Source organism: Sminthopsis crassicaudata, chromosome 2 (assembly GCF_048593235.1).
Source record: "Sminthopsis crassicaudata isolate SCR6 chromosome 2, ASM4859323v1, whole genome shotgun sequence".
Classification (NCBI taxonomy): Eukaryota; Metazoa; Chordata; class Mammalia; order Dasyuromorphia; family Dasyuridae; genus Sminthopsis; species Sminthopsis crassicaudata.
Window position 1 is genome coordinate 3,043,433 of NC_133618.1, and position 13,390 is coordinate 3,056,822.

At 49.4% G+C, this 13,390-nt stretch overlaps 1 long non-coding RNA gene across 1 annotated transcript; it reads right to left on the reverse strand.

Moving 5' to 3' along the window:
- Positions 1 to 840: 840 nt before the first annotated feature.
- On the reverse strand, positions 841 to 2,279 carry LOC141553914 (uncharacterized). The gene is made up of 2 exons (XR_012485718.1): positions 1,805 to 2,279; positions 841 to 1,771 (listed from the first exon to the last, which is right to left on the reverse strand). It is a non-coding gene; the product is annotated as an uncharacterized LOC141553914 (long non-coding RNA).
- Positions 2,280 to 13,390: the final 11,111 nt, after the last annotated feature.

A 13,390-nucleotide genomic window follows, 5' to 3' on the forward strand; every position in this document is an offset into this window, starting at 1 on the left:
TTGTACAAGAACAGCGACTAACTTGCCTTGGCCTTTGACCCTGTAACGCGCGCCTGGGCTCGTGCCCCAAGGACGCCCAAAGGTCAGAGCCGGGCTCTCCACGGTAGCTCAGAGTGGGGCCAGAGGGGGCCCATTCGGTGGCAAAGTCTGAAAACGCTGTGCTTGATGAGTGGGGTGGGCGCCATTGCACAATAACGAGGAGGAATTCAGAAGGATATGGGGAGGTTTATGTGAAATGCTGCCGAGAATAATAAGCTGAAGCTGGAAAAGATGTCCCCAAATAATCCATAGAAGTGACAGTAAATGAAAGGAAGCGGAACGCCGAGTATCAGAGATCCTCCAAGCTCAGGGCACAGGTGAGGAGCTCAGTGGTTGGTGCGGAATCAGACAGACCTGAATTCAACCATGGCCTTGGAGGTTTCCTACCTGTGTGACCCCTTGGCTGTAGGCTTCTTTAAAATGCTGATAACAATGGCCCCTGCCTTCCAGGGCTGAGATTTACAAAGTGTGTGGCGTGTTCCTGGTGCTGTGTAAGTGCGCGCTGTCACTACTGTTACTGTTGTTGGACACTGTCAGGTGAGGCGTCTTCCTTTTTTTTTTGCTGAGGCCATTGGGGTTAAGTGACTTGCCCAGGGTCACACAGCTAGGAAGTGTTCTGTATCTGAGGTAAAATTTGAACTCGGGTCCTCCTGACTTCAAGGCTGCTGCTCTATCCACTGCGCCCCCTAGCTGCACCAGATAAGGTTTCCATATGAAGCATATTTGCTTCTTTTTCTGTCACAAGGAAAGGTTGAATCTGAAAGGAGCATGGGAAATAACTGTGATGTAAAAATAAAAACATTAAATTTAAAAAGGAAAAAGTCTTTCTAAAGGTATCGGAGATTTTAGACAACAAATCAAGACTTTACGAGTATAGATGGCATTTTCATTATTTTTTGAAAGGAAATGACATTTATCTTCAAAATATATGCAAGGAGAGTTTTCAACATTCACCTTTGCAAAACCGTGTGTTCCAAATTTCCCCCCTCCCTTCTCCCAGAAAGCAAGTAATCCAATATATATTAAACATGGTAAAATATGTTAAATCCAATATATGCGTACATCGTTATACAATTATCTTGTGGCACAAGAAAAATCAAATCAAAAAGGAAAAAGTGAGAAAGAAAGCAAGAAAGCAAGCAAACACTAACAAAAAAGATGGAAATACTGGGTTACGATCCACAGTCAGTCCTGCAGAACTCTCTCTGGGTGCAGACGGCTCCCTCCGTCACAAGTCTACTGGAAATGGCCTGAATCACCTCACTGTTGAAAAGAGCCTCGTCCATCAGAACTGATCATTGTCTAATCTCGCTGTTGCCGGGTACAGTGATCTCCTGGTCCCGCTCGCTTCCCTCTGCATCGGTTCCCGTCAGTCTCTCCAGTGTTTCAGAAAGCGTCCTGCTGGTCGTTTCTCACAGATCCGTCGTGTTCCATCATATTCCCGTACTCTAGCTTCTTCGGCCAATCCCCACTGATGGGCAGCCACTCAGTTCCAGTTCCTTGCCACTGCAAAAGGACTGGCATTTTATCGCTGCTGCCAAATGGGAACAAGGGTCTCAGGAAAGAAAGGCAATAGTCAATAGCAACAAGATGGCAGGTGAGAGCAAAATCTGGATCTCTGATCAGCTTAAAATTCAGGAATGATGGTCTCCAGATCAGGGGTAGAGAGCCCCTAAAAAGGGGTGGGGATCATCTACTTACCTGGGATCTTGAAAACCTAATCAAAGGGCTCCTCCCGGAAAGGGAAGATGGAGAGGCAGAAAACGTCCCACCTAGATCTGCCCAGCTACAATCCAGATAGTTATGATGGCAGATACGGAGGGTCGTCCTCCGGGGTTAAAACTAAAGAGAAAGGTCGTGGTCTCAGGGGTCAACACATAAAGGACGCACTGAAGAGGACGGGCAACAACCAAGGACAATGTAGATCCTGATGGGAGGGATCAAGCGTGATCTCACCGTGATTTCAGAGATTTGGTGGATAACAGTTACAGTCACAGTCTAACTCTGGAAGAACGCCCTTTATTCCAACTACGGGGTAAGTAAAAACTGGGGCAGAGCAGATCCAAGGAAAAATCCCAGCACGAGGGCAAAGAACGTGGGTTCTTTGGCATTTGGGTGGCAATCAATGGAGAAGAGGTCATCCTCTGCCCCCCATTGCCCAAAACACAGCTGTAATCTCTCTGTCTCTTGTCTTCCTCTACACACAGATACACACACACACATACACCCACACTCACACATACACCCCCCACACATACACCCCCCAGCCCCCCCCCCACACACATACACACTCACACTCACACATACACTCCCCCACATACACCCCTCCACACACACATACACACACAGTCACACACACACAGTCACACACACACACAGTCACACACACACAGTCACACACACCACACCCATCCACACACACACAGTCACACACACAGACACACACACACATACACTCACACTCACACATACACCCCCCACACATACACCCCTCCACACACACATACCCATCCACACACACACAGTCACACACACCACACCCATCCACACACACACAGTCACACACACAGACACACACACACATACACTCACACTCACACATACACCCCCCACACATACACCCCTCCACACACACATACACACACAGTCACACACACAGTCACACACACCACACCCATCCACACACACACAGTCACACACACCACACCCATCCACACACACACAGTCACACACACAGACACACACACACATACACTCACACTCACACACACACATACGCCCCCCCAGCCCCCCGCACACATACACATACACACACAGTCACACACACACACACACACACACACACTCACACACACACATACGCCCCCCCAGCCCCCCGCACACATACACATACACACACAGTCACACACACACACACACATACACACACACACATACACACACACACACAGTCACACACACATACACACATACACACATACACACTCACACACACACATACCCCCCCCAGCCCCCCCCCACACTCACACACACTCACACCCACACAACACACACACACACTCACACACACACACATACCCCCCCACGCCCACCCCCCTTGCTAGGACAGAAGCGGAAGGGATGCTGTTTGCCTTCACTGCTCACTGGGAGCCTGGGACGCAGAGCGCTGACTGTGGAAACAAGCGCCGCTTGGCCGGAGTACAGCGTGTGTAGGGAATGACTTGCGGGGGCATTTTCAGTGCACGTGGGCGCAGAGGATGGCTCTTCTGTCCCGGGTGCCACAGGGAGGAGTCTCAGAAGGGGTTGGAGCCAGGAGGACTGCGGGACGGGAAGACCAGCGAGCGGCGCTGGTGGGAGCCGACTCAAACCGAGCGCGCTCATCCGCCCAAGCAGACGCGGGTCTGGGTCGGGGAGCGAGCCCGGAGGCGGGCGGAGCGGGCTGGGGCCGCCCGGGAGCCAGAGTGCGTCCCCACATCTCTGGCACAGGGGGAGCGCTGCAGCCGCCTCCTTCGCTGCTCCGGGACCTCCGGGCGGTGCCCAGGCCAGAAGGGACGTCAGCAGCCCCCGGAATCTCACCCCCTCTTCGGGGTCTCCCCCGCGTGGCTCTTGTGTGAATAAACTTTTCCGTTATCTCCCCGCCCCCTTGGATTGTGCTCTCCTTGAGGGCAGACTTCAAATCCCCAGCACTTACAGTGTACCTGGCATACCAGCGGTGCTTAATAAATGCCTGCGGCTGCCCCAGAATCCTCTTCCCGCCCGCGGCGTGGGCCTCAGCCCCCGGTCCCGCGTGACTCCCCGGGACAGCTCTCGCTGCAGGGCCACGTCCCCTGCTGAGCCCCCGCTTTGTCCAGGGGTCACCTTTCATTCTCCTTCGGGCTTCACCCCCCCTTTCCCGCTCCCTTCCATGCCCGGTCTTTCCCCTCGGACCGTAAGCTCCCGGGGGGCGGGGACTGTCCCTGCTTCATTTGCATCCCCAGCAGAGGGGAGTCCGGCGGCTCCTGCCGGAGGTTTCCGGATCCTCTCACGGGGATCCCGCCGGCTCTCCGGATGGGGGCGGAGCCCACGGGACCCGGGTTCAAATCCCCCCCCCCCCCCTCCCCCCCCCCGGCACTTAACGCTGTGTGTCCCCGGGCCGGTCACTGGGGCTGGGCTGGGCCGTTCTCACGGCCCACAAGTGGGCGGGGCTTTGGGCTCCCTGTCAATCATTGCCCGGGCCCCGGGCCGAGTTCGGAGCGTGACCCCGCCCTCCCTCTCCCTGGGAGGTTCCGACCCCTGAGCCGAGAGGAAGTCTGCCCGTCGGGTCCGGCGCGAGCAGAGCGGGAGCCCGAGAGAGCCCCTCCCCCCGCTGCCCCGTGACTGGGGTCCTCCAAATGACTGATTCGGGCCCTGCTTGGAGAGGAGCACACTTCGGTGCGATGGGAGGAGCCCGACCCTGCCTGAGGCCAGAAGCAGGAGTGGTCCTCCCCATCCCCACCCCCTCCTCAGGTCACCGGTTCGGCCCTGTCCCACAGCGCCCTCTCTGGGCCTGAACCTTCTCGGATAAAGGGAGGAGGTAGAGGGGCGGCCTCGGGCTCCCGCCTCCCCCCGCGCCGGGGCTGGAAACCCGCCGCGAGATTCTCCTTCTTAAACATGTGAAGAACTGGGTCTAAGGACAGGAACGGGCAGTTTTCCCACGAAAAAATCAGAGCCGCGCAGTCGCAAACACGCTCTGAATGGCTGCGGTCGGGGGGACCACGTCGCACCGCCCCTGCGCTAGCCCAGCCCTCAGAGCGGCGGATCCGCCCCGGCGGCGGCGGTCACCGCCGGAGGGAGGCGCGGAGCGGAGGGGCCGGTTCCTCGGTGGAGTCGCGAGCTCCTCCAGCCGGGGCCACGTGGAGCTGTGCTCCCGCCTGCGTCACTGCCCCGAGAGCGCGGGGGGGGGGGGGGGGGGGGCGAGTCACGGCCAGGAACCGGACCCCGCGGCGTGAGGAGGAGGGGCGCGCGCGGGGGCGGGGCTGCGGGAGCGGGGGATTTCACACCAACCTGGGAGCCCGCGGGCGGGCGCGGAGGATGCTGGGAAGTAAGAACAAGAAGACGTGACCACCCCTGGGGCAGCCCTAGCTCTTCTCAGCATGACCCGAGGCAGTGGAATCGGACCTTGGAGTCGGACAAGGGAGCGTGAGCTGCGGCCACCAGGTGGCGCTGTGGGGCGGCTGTGCTCCAGGCACCTGGAGCCGCCAGACTCCCCAGACTTCGCGTCCCCTTTGGGCTCCCAGCACACTGAGGCCCGTGGAGGGGGAGGGGCTCTCACGGGGTCCCCCGGCTGTGCAGACGCCCCTTCCCACCCGCGGTCAGGCAGAGCCCGCTTCTGGAACGTGCTCCCACGCGAGCTGCATCCGACCCCTCCTCGTGCCCCCTCGGGGCTGGGGCTTGGGGGAGGGGCGGAGGCGGGCCGGGCCTCGTGGAGGCTTTGAATCCTAAAAACTCCTGTCCAAGCTCCGGGGTCCTCTGGGTAGAAGGGCAGAAGAAAGCGCCCAAATAAGCCGGAGTCCCCTCTGTTGTGTGAGGGGGGCGGGGAGCCTGGTTCGGGGGCTTCACAGGGCTCCTCCCCTGCGGGCACGGGCGGCCCGATCCCTCCCTCTCGGGAGCCCTGAATCCGCCGCCATTTCTCGGTCCCGAGGTTCTTCCCGCCTCGAGCTCCCAGAATGTTCCGTCTTTGGCCCTCGTCGGTTTCCCAGAAGCCTCCGGGCCCGGAGCTGCGGCCTGCCTCAGCCGGGTACTAGGGATGGCTCGGACGCCCACCAGGCGGGGCGCGGGCTCCCGGAGCCGCTCCGATCCTTCCCGGGCCGTCACGGGCCGGCCTTCCGGAGGAGGCAGGAAAGAGCCTCTGAATGGGAGGATCAGACGCAGGAAAGTCCCTCGGTTAACGTCCAGCAAGAAGAGAGGTTCGGGAAATCGGCTCGCCCAGTCCCTCCTCCGCACCCGGAACACGACCCCCCAAGCCTGAGCTCCGGGCAAGACCCGCCCCTCCGGGTGCCCCCGTCCCCACCCCGGGATGTGACGCGGCTGGTGTAGACACCGGACACCAAAGTTGGGTTCGGTCACAGGACGTTCCCAACGGCCATTCCCTCTGGCAAAAGGTGGACTGATTGGGGGGAAGGGGTGCAACAGACACCGGGAGTGGCGAACATGAAATAGAGCGGGAGAGCTCGGGAAGCACAGGTTCCTCCGAGGGACTCACAATTACCCAGTGAAAGAGGCCCCATGAGGCTGGGGCTCGCCCTTGGCTCAATCCGGAAGGAGACGGAGCCCCCTAAAAGAGCTAGAAGGAGGAGAAGTGGGGCTGGGGGAGATACCACGGGGCACGGGGGAGGGGGAGAGACACCACTCCGCAGAGTGCCATGGGGGACTGGCAGAGCAGGGCAAGGTGAGACCGCTTGAGACCTCCCTGGGGGGAGGGGTCCTCAGGGATTTGACATAACTTGGATCTCAGACTGGAGGACCTCCCCAGAGGGGGCACCATGGAGCTAAACTGATCTGTCAGAGCCCCCAGCGCTCAAGCCTGGACTTCTCTCCCAGTCCCACACACCATTCGTAGCCTCAGCAGACGGACCCCCTCTTCCACGGGGCCTCCCAAAGGTCCTCTTGGTTCCGAGCATTCTGGGTCAGCGCGCACTTCAGTCCACAGATGACCAGCCCCCACCGATGTCTTCATTCTCAGTGAGCCAGTCAGGGAGCACCTAGTTCAAAGCATTAATCACAGATATAATGAAGCGAGTGACAAGAAGTCGGTCCCTCTAGCTATTCATACAGCGGCCTCCTCTCTGCAGGTTACCACAGCCCTGATGGGCACACGCAGGGCACACGCAGGGCACATGGGACCACAGGCTGCGCGTTGCGAGCACACTTGGATGCTCAGAGAACATTTGAAAAAAGGAACATATGCATCCAGGGCTCATACACGGTCAGCACTCATGCCTCTGGTGTGATGGAGCCAGTGATGATGATGCTGGTGGGACAACGGCTTTCTCCATGGTCCTTTGCGGCTGGGTCCTTTCTGTGTGCTGCTCCCCCTCTGGGGCTAGTATCTCCACTGGGGCTCTCTGCTGGGCATTTTTACTGAAAGTTGTATTCTGTAATTTCTTTTCTTCTTTTTTTAATAATAGCGTTTTTATTTTCCAAATACATGCAAAAACAGTTTTCAACATTCACCCTTGCAAAATCTTGTGTTCCAATTTTTTCTCTCCCTTCCCCCTGTAAGAAATCTCTTACCCAGAACTCCAATGACTCTCTGATGAGTGCAGGAGAGATTTGTTCGACATTCTTGCAAGCATGGGTACCTAGGCAGTAGACACACTCTGCAAACTCCCAAGGCAGCATTTTATTTCCTGAGGCACAAGTCCCTCCCCTGACTCCCCATTAATTGGATGTTACAGCAGTTAACGAAGTGAATCTGTACCCCTCATTACATATCCAGTCCCTGCTCCCAAAGAACTTCCATTCTAGGAGGGGGAAGGTAGCATAGGAAGGCTAAAGGCAAAGAACAGAAGATGCTTTTCAAATCTCAAGCTACCCAACGTGATTACAAGAGTTAGTCCCTGTCCCCAAGAAGCTTACTTTCTTTTGGGGGAAGATAACCTTTCCTCTTGATTGTTCTTTGATGTCCTTGTGGGCTTCAGTTTTCTTATTTAAGTTTCATTTCTACAATTTAATTTTCATAACTGTGGAAACCAAATGTCCAGCCATTTCTCACATTTCTCACATCCCATCCTATTCTCCTAGACAGCAGCAAGTAAATGTTACACAGTGCAATTTTTCTATATGTATTTCCATAATTGTGTTGCACAAGAAAAATCAGATCAAAAAGAAAAAAAAAGAGAAAGAAAAACTTGCAAGCAAACATCTATGATTTCTTTTAGCTCCTACTATGACCTGACTCAGGACTCTTACAGGCTTTCAAACGTTCCTGAGAGCTCTACTTAGAAAACCACAACGTGGCTGGAATTGGAGTGGGCAGGATCTTTTCAAACCCTCTGGATTTGGTCCTGGAAATAGGATGCCATATATGACGTGAACTGTGTGCAATTTTACAATTCATCAATGCATATCTGATGTAGGTCATGTCCTCCTAACAGCCAGCTGAATATCCTATGATTCAGACTTAGCTTCCAAAGAGCCCTGCCCCTCAGCAGGAGGAGCCTCCAGGCCAGACTCCCAAGGGCTCAGAGCTTTAGTTAGTGCAGCTGGGGTGTGGTTACACGGACTTGCAGTTTAGGAATTCTATCTGAAAGCATTCCCCAATTTAACTAGAGAAAAGCACCTGAAAGTGATTTATGGGCCAATGGAGAGAAGAGAGATGAAGTAGATAAGATGCATTAGCTTGAGAATTAAGATGCAGCCTTTTCTGCTTACTTTGTACCTCTCCAAGGGCTCTCTTCCTCTTCTTTCCTCTTGGAGGTCTTGGTGACCTCATCAGTTTAATCAGCCTCTCCTAGCTAACTCACTTCCATGGATCCACACTTCCTCTCTTGGTGAGCTCCAATCTTCCATTGCCAGTTGCCTCCTGTACATTTCAAACTGGAGGTTTCAGAGAAACCTCAAACTCAACATATTCAAAAGCAAACTTATTGCCTTTTCTCCCAATCTCCTCCTAATTTATCTATTTCTATCAAAGGCGCCACCTTCACAGTCACCTAGCCTCCCTTGATATCCTGGACCTTTCACCTGGATGTATCACCATCAGGAGCCAGATTGGTTCATTTCTTTTGCTAAACTTCTCCAAGATGTCCCTTCTCTCCTCTCACCTACTTCCTTACCTAATCCAGGTCCCCTGTGTCAGGATCTATTGCAACAGGCTCCTAACTGATTTCCAAGTCTCTGATCTCCTCCCACTTCATTTTCTACCAAAGTAATTTTCCTGTCAACATCCTACTCCACAAATTCCAATAGGTTCCCAATTGTGTGGTACGGAAATGGTGAGGGGTCACCATTTAATAAAAAGGCTGGAGAGAGGTCTAGAGAAAAGCAAAGTTTATTGTACATTCTCGCGAGAAAGGCGTCCCACTCTTTGAGTAGACTATAGAAGAGAGGAAGCGCCTCCTGTGGGCAGGACAGCACTTTTAATCCCTAACGCAAAACGCCCCCTCCCACCACTGACCCTCATCCTTATTGGCTGAGAGTCTTACATTCTAACCGTGAGATCTACCCCTGAAATTGAACTTGACCAATAAGTACATAGTTGCCCATATTTGGATGAAATAGGGAGATGATATCATAGTATATTAATAATAAAAAGATGATTGCACATGACACTGAAAATCTATTATGTACAACTTGCTAAACCTTTTAAATATATAATAGTTAATAAATAAATGTATAATAAAGTTAAATAATAATGTAAATTTCCTTTCTTCTTTTTTCTTCTCTTCCCCTCCCTTCTACCCTAAAGATGGCTACCATTAGACACAAATATGTATGTGTATCTTTATATATGTGTATATATATGTATATATATATGTGTATATATATATACATATATATACACACATACATATATGTAATCATTCTGTACATACTTCTAGTTATCACTCCTTTTTCTGGATGTAGATAGCATCTTCTTTCATAGATTATATTGCTATATTCATTGTTCTCTTGGCTCTGTCATTTTTCCCTTCATTATTTCATGCAAGCCTTTCTGTGTTTTGCTAAGGTCATTGAGTTCATTTCTTATAGTGCATAGGTAGTATTCCATCATAATATCATACAGCCATCCCCCAAATGACAGACATCCTTACAATTTCCGATTCTTTTCTACCACAAAATATTTTATATTTTAGAAATATTTATAACATAAATGTACTTTTTTAAACATATAGGTTCTTTCCCTTTTCCCCTAATCACCTTGGTCATGAATATGAAACTAGAACTAGGGCTGTCTTTTGAAGGCCTTCAAAGCCTTGGTCTAGCTTTTCTCTCTGTCTCTCCCTCCCTCCTTCCCTTTAAGTTTTGAGAGTTCTCTATGTAGAGGTGATAGTCGAAGCAACAGGAGTCAGGAAAATTGTAAAATAAACATTCAGTTCAGTTCAATTACATTTAACAAACATTTATTGAGTACTTTCTGTGTGCAATTCAATTCAACAAGCATGTACTAAACACTGTGCTAGGAACAGGAAATACCAAGATGGGAAAACATTCTGTTTGTGGTATGTGACTTTTGAATAAATACAATATAATTTGAAGATAAAAGAATTGACAACTAAGGAAATTAAGAAGAGTTTCTTGAGAGAAATAGCTTCTGGGCAATTTAATAATTTTATTAATAAGGCCAGCAGGTTATTAATAAAAAGATGGTCATTTGGCTGTCTCTCTTACACCAACAATCCTAATGGTAGTGAGGTCAGTTTAATGCTCTCTGAAGGGGAAGTGTTCCTGAGGAGTAGCAATCAACTTACCTTGGTTAACACAAAAACAAGTGTGGGATGTATCAAAATGAAGAAGGTCTTGGGATAGGTGACTTGGCTCACTCAAATTTTGGTCAAATATATATTACTTTCCACACTATCAGTGTTGATAATAGGGAGAAGGAGCTTTTCTCCAGCTCTGTCTTAAGTGAACACAGTGAGTAGGAATACACCCATTAGCCCATATTTACAATTTCTTTTACTGTCTGATTAGCTCTCAGTCTGGGTAAATCTTCGAGAGAAATTTCCCACACTGGTTTCTGGATGAGGAAGTAGAAAGGGGGGAAAACAGGGCCCTGACACAATAATTAGCTATTAAATATAAGAGAAATATTCGTTTCTCATATTCTCCGTTTTGATTCTAATTGAGACAGTCTCCTTAATGAGTCACTAACTGGTGCAACGAACAAAGGTTCCTAACTATGAAACTTATGATGGGTAACAAAGTGAGGGAGGAAAGTGGAAAAACTGATGGACATTGGACAAAGCCAGAGAACTTCCCTTTGGTAAGTAAAGAAAGCGCCATTTCTGGCCTGGATGTCTCAAAGCAGTTTCCAGCCGACTCTTCGCAGACAAATCACTTGTAAAGATTTTCTTTCCCTTAAAAATCTCCTACAAAATCGATCTTAACACAATTTTAATTATTTTTCCAATAACCAGGTCAAATAATGAATTTATTTATTATTAGAAAATCAGATTTAGAAACTTTTCGACCAGGGAATTTCCATTTTTAGGTGGGTCAATTGTAATTTTGATTATTATATTGCTAATTCCATCAATTATTGATATATTTAGGCAATTCAAATGCAAGTAAAAAGTCAGAACCCAATTTTTACACTTGACATTATTCGCTTATAAGGATGAGATTCTGCTAAGAAATAACGCTTTTTTTTGAAAATTTATAAAATTTTATTTTATTTTTAAAAATTTTATAATTTTTTTGACAGTACATATGCATGAGTAATTTTTTTTTACAACATTATCCCTTGTATTCATTTTTCCAAATTTTCCCCTCCCTCTCTCTACTCCCTCCTCTAGATGACAGACAATCCCATATATATTAAATGTGTTACAGTATAACCTAGATACAATATATGTGCGTAAAACCAAATTTCTTATTGTTCAATAACACTTTTTATAAGATAGACTCTACTACAAAAATGAATTCATTTAAAAGATGTCCTCTCTTTTCTTCATCTGTCTTCCTTCTGCCTGACAGTAGTATCCAAGGAGATACAGAGCTGCAAAGGGGCACACTTTACCCCTTCTCTGCCTTGGAAGCCAACATGGGGCCCATCTTTTCTTTGGTCACCTCTGTATTCCTTTCTGCTTTTCAAGTGAAGAAGTTAGGGGCTCTTCACCTTGTGAGATCCTTTGGAAAGGTCAGGGAAGTGAGACAAATGGAGTCTTGGAATCACAGAGTTCTGGGGGTCAAGGGTGTGGGACTCCAAAACCCAACCCAACATTGGTGCTCCATGGGGCGAGGAGAAACCTTTGGAACCCAAGAGCAACTGAGAATAGCACTTGTCTAGCTGCAATGTGGCACTTGGATATGGGACCTCTGATATGTAGAAACTGCTACATCTGAACTCATCCTCCCCAGACCAAATCAGTATAGAGTCCCCGGAGGGTTTTGTGGGTGGGAAATATTTGCATTTCTGCTTAAGATAGCTCTTCAAAGTATAAAGCCCTTTGTAAAAGCTAGTCAGTGAGTGGTTCCCTGGGGCACTATTCCCTGGAGAATAACAATGGTGGGGAACACACCTGGAGCAGAGATTTGAGCTGATAGTGGAAAAGAGACTCCGAGACCCCTCAGAGAGGTACCCTAGGATCAAAGTGGGTCTCCCAGAGAGATCTTAGAGAAAGTGTTCATTGTATTTGTCTCTGCTGTGGAGTTCTGCTCTAGGGCAAGGTCCGCCCAGCCCACTGAGGGTTATTCCTGGATTTAGTGGAAGGAATTAAAAGGGCCATTTGGATCAGTAGGGCTGGAAGAGGGAATCTCCCAAGTCTCAGAGATAGAGGAGACTCAATCACCATTGAATCTATCTCACTTCTGAATAGGAATTCCTTCTACAACATTTCCCGGAGGAGTCATCCAGCTTCTACTTGAAGACTTCCAGGATGGTGAGCTCACCACCTCTCAAGATGACCCATTTCACTCTCAGATAATTTCCTATAGTAGGAAGCTTTTCCTGCTATCAAGCTTGTTAGTAAAACAGACTTACTTTGCTTTGTTTTTGTTTCTTTGACAGTCACATGAAAACGTAGAGTTCATTTTGTTGTGCCTCAGTTTCCCTAAATTTTTCTGCTTCAATTCCCCCCTTCCTGAATATTAGGACTGATATAACTTAGGGCTGGCTATTCTCGGATCATAAATTGTAAATGTTTAATTTCAGATAAGGGGAAGATCTATTTCAGACATTTTGGCTTCTAAGTCCTCCTAAGTTATCAAGAATTTATGGTCCTCACCCTCCAACCTGTCAGAACCAAATTGATGGTCCCTTCCCGGAAATTCCTGTGCTCACCAGTGTTCGAACTCCACCCCTTGCCTTTGCCTCTCCTCATCTCTAAAGCCATATAAAAATCATTGGAATCTCACATTCCATACTGAATTCTTTGAGATGAAAGTCCAATTCAGCCCTGGGGGGACTAATGGATTCTGATCTGCCCCCCAGAAAATCTCTCCCTCTCGGTAACTCAAATGAAATATTAAAAACTCTCTAATCTCTATCTTGCCTCAGTTTCTCCAGTATTACGATTTGAGAAAAATTCTCAGAAATTGTACTTAAAAAGAAAAAACAAACTTCTCAATGTTTTTGCCATTCTGTATGGTCAGTTTCTCCTAGCACTATGGGCTAATCGGGGGAGACATTTTTGACTCATGAGGTGACATTGAGTCATAGAACCCAACA